Here is a 7,145-nt window from a genome sequence, read left to right on the forward strand (position 1 = left end):
GCAAAACCTCAAACCTAAATTGATAAGCATAAACCCCTAAGAGCCTCTTATAACAAGGAAACCCTAAGTTATTAACTAACTTAGTTTTTCTTCACTAGGCATAATTATTACTAAATTCTACATATCATAGCATACATATACCTTATTCATTGCATTCAATAGATTGTAACCTCGCGGACGGAGAGTACATCCTCGTGCCAGAGCAAGGAGTTGCTCAGGAGGTAGCCCCGAATCCAGCACCAGAGCCTGCCATCGAGGATCTGCCTGCCTCAGCTTTGGAAGGCAAGCCCCGATTTTATGCATAACCTATTCTATATGCAATTTTACTGCACTTAATGTTTGTAGGCTTGTATTGTGCACTTAACTGTAGGAGTTGTTTGGAACCTTAGTTTCATGACTCAGGATACCTTTTGAGATGGATACTATTATGCTAGGTCGAGTAGCTGCTTTGCTAATTAGGGATCTCGGTAGAAGTCGAGTGATTTTTCTAGCACTCGCGCGAGGTCAGGAATTTGGTTGTATCCATATTCATATCATACTGATGTTGGTCTGTGGACACGGATCCATGGGGATGCGTGGGCTACGAGATGGAATTGGAATAAGGATTAACGTGCGGATACCTATTTCAAGCGTTTGAACGTACTAAGCACATGCCGAGAAATATGGTAAATCGGTAAGCCTAGTACCTGATTGAACCTGGCAGTAGACTTTACCCCTCATGCGACCTGAGACATGGTCTCCGATTCCGGTTATGGTGGGTACAAATGCGGTCACTGCACGACGGCAGTCGGGGTTAGTGAGGCATTGTACGCCAAGGCAGTGAGCCATGATCTGCTAACGGGGAATCGTTGGGGACGGTTGATGTGTGTGGGGACGGAGTGCCTCGCCACGTCATGTGTTTAGGTTTACCTTGCAAGGATAAATACTCGATTCGAATCGTCTGCTTCTCGCAGCTAATGAGACTGCTTGATCCATTGTACTGCATTGAGTAACAAGTGGAAATGTGATGATTTGGCAAAAGATGTTGATTGCTAAATTGCTTGATACCATGAATGAGTAGATAGTACACATTTAGTCTTAAGAGAGTCACACTAAAACTTGAAAAAGCTAAAACTTGATTTTTAGAATCAGCTAGTGCTTTTGGCAAACCAAACCCCTCAGCCAAACAGCTGCATGTCTAGAGGTAGAGGAGTAGACTCCTCACACCGGGTAAGTCTAGCTGAGTATTATTATACTCAGCCTTACTTGTGGCATAATTTTACAAGTTCTTTGGAGGACATGGTTGCTGGAGTGACTTGGCCGTCCATCTTACCACCGGGTTGGACAGTCGAGTGGGACCCTACCTCGGTAGAGGAGGAGCATGAGGAGTGATGGGACAGGCTTCCCCATCTCTCTGTTATTTATCGTTAGTTTTACTCCGCTGCATTTCGAACAATGAGTACTACTTTTGCTAAAACTTCGATGATGATGTAATAAATTTGATACTCCCTTAATGTATGGTTTTATGCTTTATAGTATTTGCTCTGTGCCTCACCATCGAATGAGTACGTGGTACTTGATCCTGTTCGTGGCCTCGTCGGACTAGATCCGAGGGACTGACGTGTTATTCCTATTTAAGTGTGGTCTAGTCTCTAAGGCGGGATTTAGGCACTTAAGTTGGAATAATTCGGGCGGTTCCGCCACAGGTGCGTCAAGGCGAAGCAACTCCGTGTGAAGGGCGTGGCCTTCGGATCGAAAACCTAGGAGTTGGTCCATTTCGTCCCGGTGGAGTGGATTAGCTCTATGTAAATAGGGGTAGTTTAGGAAATGAGAATAACCCTCTATAAATAGAGGGGAGGGCTGGTTAGTTCAATATATCTTGGCTGCCATTTGTTTTCAGCAATCATTCTAGAGCTCCTAGTTTTCTCTCTAGGTAGACGCCAGTTGAGCCGAGGGTTCCGCATCGATTTTGTACTTCGACTGTGTTCTTGATTTTCAAGTTTAATCAGAGGAAGGGTCGCCGGTCCTGCTGACAGGGCTCTTTGGCTTCAAATCTCAGTTTGTACCCTTGCTGGAATTTTTGAAGTTTTATAGTCTTGGTTTCTCCTTTTCTCCGATCTTGTGTTGTTGGTGAAAAACCTTTGATTCCTTTGAGAGGATTTGGTTTGAGGATTGATTGGTGGTGAGTTGCACTCTTCGGACCAATGCATACACCTAGTTGTTGCAGATTTTGGTCGCGATTTGAGAAAAACTCAGTTTGAACTCGTTCTAGAGAACCCCAACAAAACCCCAATTTTGGCTGTATTTTTAAATCTGCAGGTGATTCACAAGTAGGATTGAGCTCAAAATTTGGGGAGATCTTGGACATGTATTTTTTAGGTGTGTGTAAAATTTCATCTCAATCGGAGTTCGTTTGGTTCAGTTTTGAATTCAAGAACAGAATTTCGTACTGCTGAAAACAACACTTGTTGACGATACTGTATTGGACCGTTTTGGACTTTTTGGTGTCTGATTTGTGATCCGTTTGTTTTGCTGGTCTCATGTGAGTATTAGGAACGTTTTATAATCATGAGATCACTCGTTCGCTGATGTGTTTATGGTTTGAGCACTTGCTTCATCTCAATTGAAGTGAAGTGTTAACTTTTAGTGTTTGGAAGCAAAAAATCCGATTGGCTCTCATTCACCCCCCTCTAGTCTTCTTACCGGTCCTACAATTGGTATCAGAGCTGGTTAAGGATTTTCCTTCCCTAATCGGTTCAAAATCCACGTATGCGACATGGAACGAGGTGTTGGCAAACCTCCGTTCTTCGATGGGACCAATTACCCGTACTGGAAGATTCGCATGTCTGCGTATCTTCAGAGCACCAGTTACCGGATTTGGGAAATTTGCCTCATGCGATTTTCGATGCTACAAGTGACCGGATCACTCCAATTCAAATGGAGTTCCATGATTCGAATAATAAAGCTCGAAACGCTTTGTTCTCGTGTCTCTCGCTTGGTGAGTTTGAGCGAGTTGGACATCTGACTATGGCTCATCAGATCTGGTCTACCCTCGAGAGATTCCATGAGGGCAACGATCAATGTGAAGACTAGACTGTTTGAGACATACAGACGAGAGTACGAGAACTTCACACAGTTGGCTGGAGAGACCATTGATTCTATGCTCTCCAGGTTCCAGTCAATTGTGAACAAGATGCGTGCCAACAAGGCACAACTACCCTATAATGATCATGAGAGAGCGATGAAATTACTACATGCTCTAGATCGAAGGGTTTGGAAGGTGAAGGTCTCGGCGATCATCGAGTCGCCCAACTACGAGACTCTCACCGTGGACAAGCTCTTCAGCAAGCTCAAGTCCATAGAGATTGACCACCAGACTCGGGCCAAGATTGAGAACCCTAGTGCACCCACCAAGGCCCTAGTCTCTGGTGGTGGTTCTACTTCTAACTCCTCACCTGCTATGTTTGCTCTATCTTCTTTGTTGTCTATTACAGAGGAGCAGGTGGAGAGCCTTGGGGATGAGGACCTGGCACTTGTGGCTAGCCAGTTCACGCGGTTCCACAACAACCGTATGAGCCGGTGGCGTGGTGGGTCCAAGGACGGATGCTACAACTGTGGCGATCTCGACCACTTTGTTGCCAGCTGCCCCAAGAAGGGCAAATCAGAGTCTGTCCTGCGACCATCACTCTGGTCAGCGCAAGGGCAAGTACTCCTTCGGCAAGTACAAGTCCAAGGGAGGATTCGACAAGGAGGCGCTCAAGAAGAAGTACCTTCAGAAGGCAAAGATCAAGGAGCGTGCCTTCCTTGCCTCCCTCATCGACCTAGACCACGACTCCGACGATGTTGTATCTTCCTCGAGCGACGAGGAGACGGAGAGGCGGGTCGAGGACAAGCTGAACGGGCTGTGCTTCATCGCCGACACCGCAAGAGGCTTCTGCACCATGGCACTTGGTGAGGACGCGGTCGGCACCAGCGATGACAAAGACATCGGCGACGACACTACTTCTGAGGTACTACCTTTCGCCGATGATCTCACCATTGAGATAGAAGAGTTGAACGCTGCTTTGGCTAGTCAGGATAAGTTGCTTAGGCAGGCTACTCGTGAGACGAGAGAGTTTAGATCTAAATACAAGAGGACGCTTAGGGAACCTGAGTCTGCTAGAGCTTCAGTTGAGGTGTCCGATGAGACTGAATGTGATGAGTGAATCTACACATGTCGAACATCACCACTTTGCAGACCAAGTGCTCCACCTTGCTAGATGAGCGCGACGAGTTGAGATCTAGGTCTATCCTATTGGGTGCGTGTACCGTTTGTCCTGGCATGCAATCTGAGCTAGCAGAGAGAGACGCTAGGATAGCTTTGCTTGAGAAGGCTAGCTCAGTGAGTGCCCCTACACCTGTGTAGTGTGCACTTTGTGAGGGTTTGCAATCTGCCCTTGAGTCTTGCAGACACGACAAGACAAGAATCAAGGAAGAAAACACATACCTTAGATCTATCTTGAGTTGGGTGTCGTGCAGTGAGCCCCAGTTGGGCATGATGGTCAGTCAGTTCAAGAGGGGAACTGGCAGACCGGGGTTAGGCTTTGCTACTAAGGATGGGAGTGTCGCTCTCTTTGGGAAGGTTGGTGAGTGCAGTGGTTTGACACCTTCAGAGACACCTTCACCCACTCCCAAGCTTATCAAAACCACCTCTGCTAAGCCTGTCACCCCTATGAGAGATTGTGTGATTAATGAACCTATGAGAGCTCCTCCTCGGAAACAAGTGTGGCTTCCAAAACCTAACCATATTAGGAACACACTTTACACCTTTCCCGACATCTCTAGCGATCCCCTTCCTAGAGCCCCCCAGCCATCCAAAAAGAAAACCCCCTCCCACAAACAAAATCCACCCAAGAGAGATAGAAGTCGATGAATGGGTGAGAGTAATGGAACAGAAGTTTGGGTTAATTCGATGCACGGAGACGCAAAAGCACCTGTTCGCAACTCAATAGCTAAGAGGGCCTGCCAGTACCTGGTGGGCGAATTTTTCTGCAATTCGGCCTGTTGGACATCAGATTACCTGGGAGGAGTTCAAGTTGGCATTACGAGAGCATTATGTTCTAGAGGGAGTGCTCCAGATGAAACTAGAAGAGTTTATCCGGTTGAAGCAAGGAGGATATACGGTGATGCAGTATCACAACAAATTCAATCACCTTTCTCAGTATGCCATTGACCAAGTGGATATCGACTTGAAGAAGAAGAACTGTTTTATGAGGGGGCTTAATGACAAGCTTCAGCAAAAAATGGCAACATGTTTGGACCTTACCTACAGCAGGGCTGTCAATACATCGTTGGCAGTTGAAGCCAAAAATGCAGGACACAGAAAATCAAAGGGATATGCGGGTGAGAGATCAAATCAAGGACCTGAGAAGAGAACAAGGTTGGTAATCGGACCTTTCAATCAAAATCGTTCTTCGCCTTGCCCACCTTCATATCCGTTCAAGCAGCCTGTCTTTATTCGTCCCACTACTACCCCTGCTCTTACCAATCAGCCGAGTGCCCCTGGTACTCGTTTCCCTGCCCTTCCCAGTTCTTCCAATGGGTGCTTCAACTGTGGAAAGTCCGGACATTTCATCAAGGACTGCCCATATCCGAAGCAAAATAAATCCAACTTTCAGCAGCCCTCTAGGAACTCAAATCAAGGAAAGGGGAACAGGGCCAACACTTCAACAGGCAAGATTTTCAAGAAAACTAGACGGGTCTATTATACCTAGGTGGCTATTACATCGGAGGGTAAACTGGTGATGATGGGTACGTTCCTTGTTTCCAATCACCCAGAAGTTATCCTCTTCGATTCTGGTGCATCACATACCTTCATAAGCAAGAATTTTGTGGAGAAATATTGCATACTTTGCACTGAATCAAGGGAGGGATTTGTTATCCACTCACCTGGGGGTCGGATATTTACTAAGGAAGTAGCCTTCCATATACCAGTAACATTGGTCGGACGGGAATTTCCTACAAACATGATTGTTATAAAGGGGCAAGACATATATGTAATTCTGGGCATGAACTGGTTTGCCCAGCATAAGGCCATTATCAATGCAGACTTAAGGACCATTAAGTTAAGCCATGGTCATGAAGAGATCCAGTTGTCCATCCCTGTAACTGTCCCAGCCAAAGCATCTGGACAAGTTTATGAGGCTGTCATACAAAAATCCAGGATATTCCAGTGGTATGTGAATTTTCGGATGTCTTTCCTGAAGACTTGCCTGGGTTGCCTCCAGAAAGGGATGTGGAATTTGTGATTGAACTAAAGCCCGCTATGGCTCCTATTTCTAGAAGGTCGTACCGAATGCCATCTAATGAATTGGCAGAACTCAAGACTCAACTACAAGACTTGCTTGAGAAAGGGTTCATTAGACCCAGTTCATCGCCATGGGGATGTCCAGCAGTTTTCTTCAAGAAGAAGGATCAGACACTACGAATGTTCGTGGACTATAGACCCCTCAATGAGGTTACCGTCAAGAACAAGTATCCTCTTCCTCGGATCGATAGTCTGTTCGATCAACTTACAGGAGCCCGGGTATTCTCCAAGATTGATCTCAGATTGGGCTATCATCAGATTTGTATTCGACCCGAGGATATACCCAAGACCACATTCACTACGCGGTATGGATTATTTGAATATCCGGTCATGTCTTTCGGATTAACAAATGCTCCAACCCACTTCACATACTAAATGAACTCGGTATTTATGCTCGAGTGAGAGCACCTAGAGGGGGGGGGGTGAATAGGTGATCCTGTAAAATTTGAAACTTAATGCCACAAAAAACTTGATTAGGAGTTAGCACAATAAAGCCTAGTGGCTGGAGAGGAATTCTTGCAAGACACGATAACCACAAGAAGATCAATCACAGATAGACACAGTGGTTTATCCTGTGGTTCGGCCAAGTTCAATACTTGCCTACTCCATGTTGTGGCGTCCCAATGGACGAGGGTTGCAATCAACCCCTCTCAAGCGGTCCAAAGACCCACTTGAATACCACGGTGTTTTGCTTTGTGTACTATATACCGCTTGCGAGGAATCTCCACAACTTGGAGCCTCTCGCCCTTACACTTTGATGTTCACAAAGAAGCACGGAAGTAAGGGAGGGATGAGCAACACACACAAGACACAAAATCAG

The sequence above is a fragment of the Zea mays genome, chromosome 10 (assembly GCF_902167145.1).
Source record: "Zea mays cultivar B73 chromosome 10, Zm-B73-REFERENCE-NAM-5.0, whole genome shotgun sequence".
NCBI classification, from domain to species: Eukaryota; Viridiplantae; Streptophyta; class Magnoliopsida; order Poales; family Poaceae; genus Zea; species Zea mays.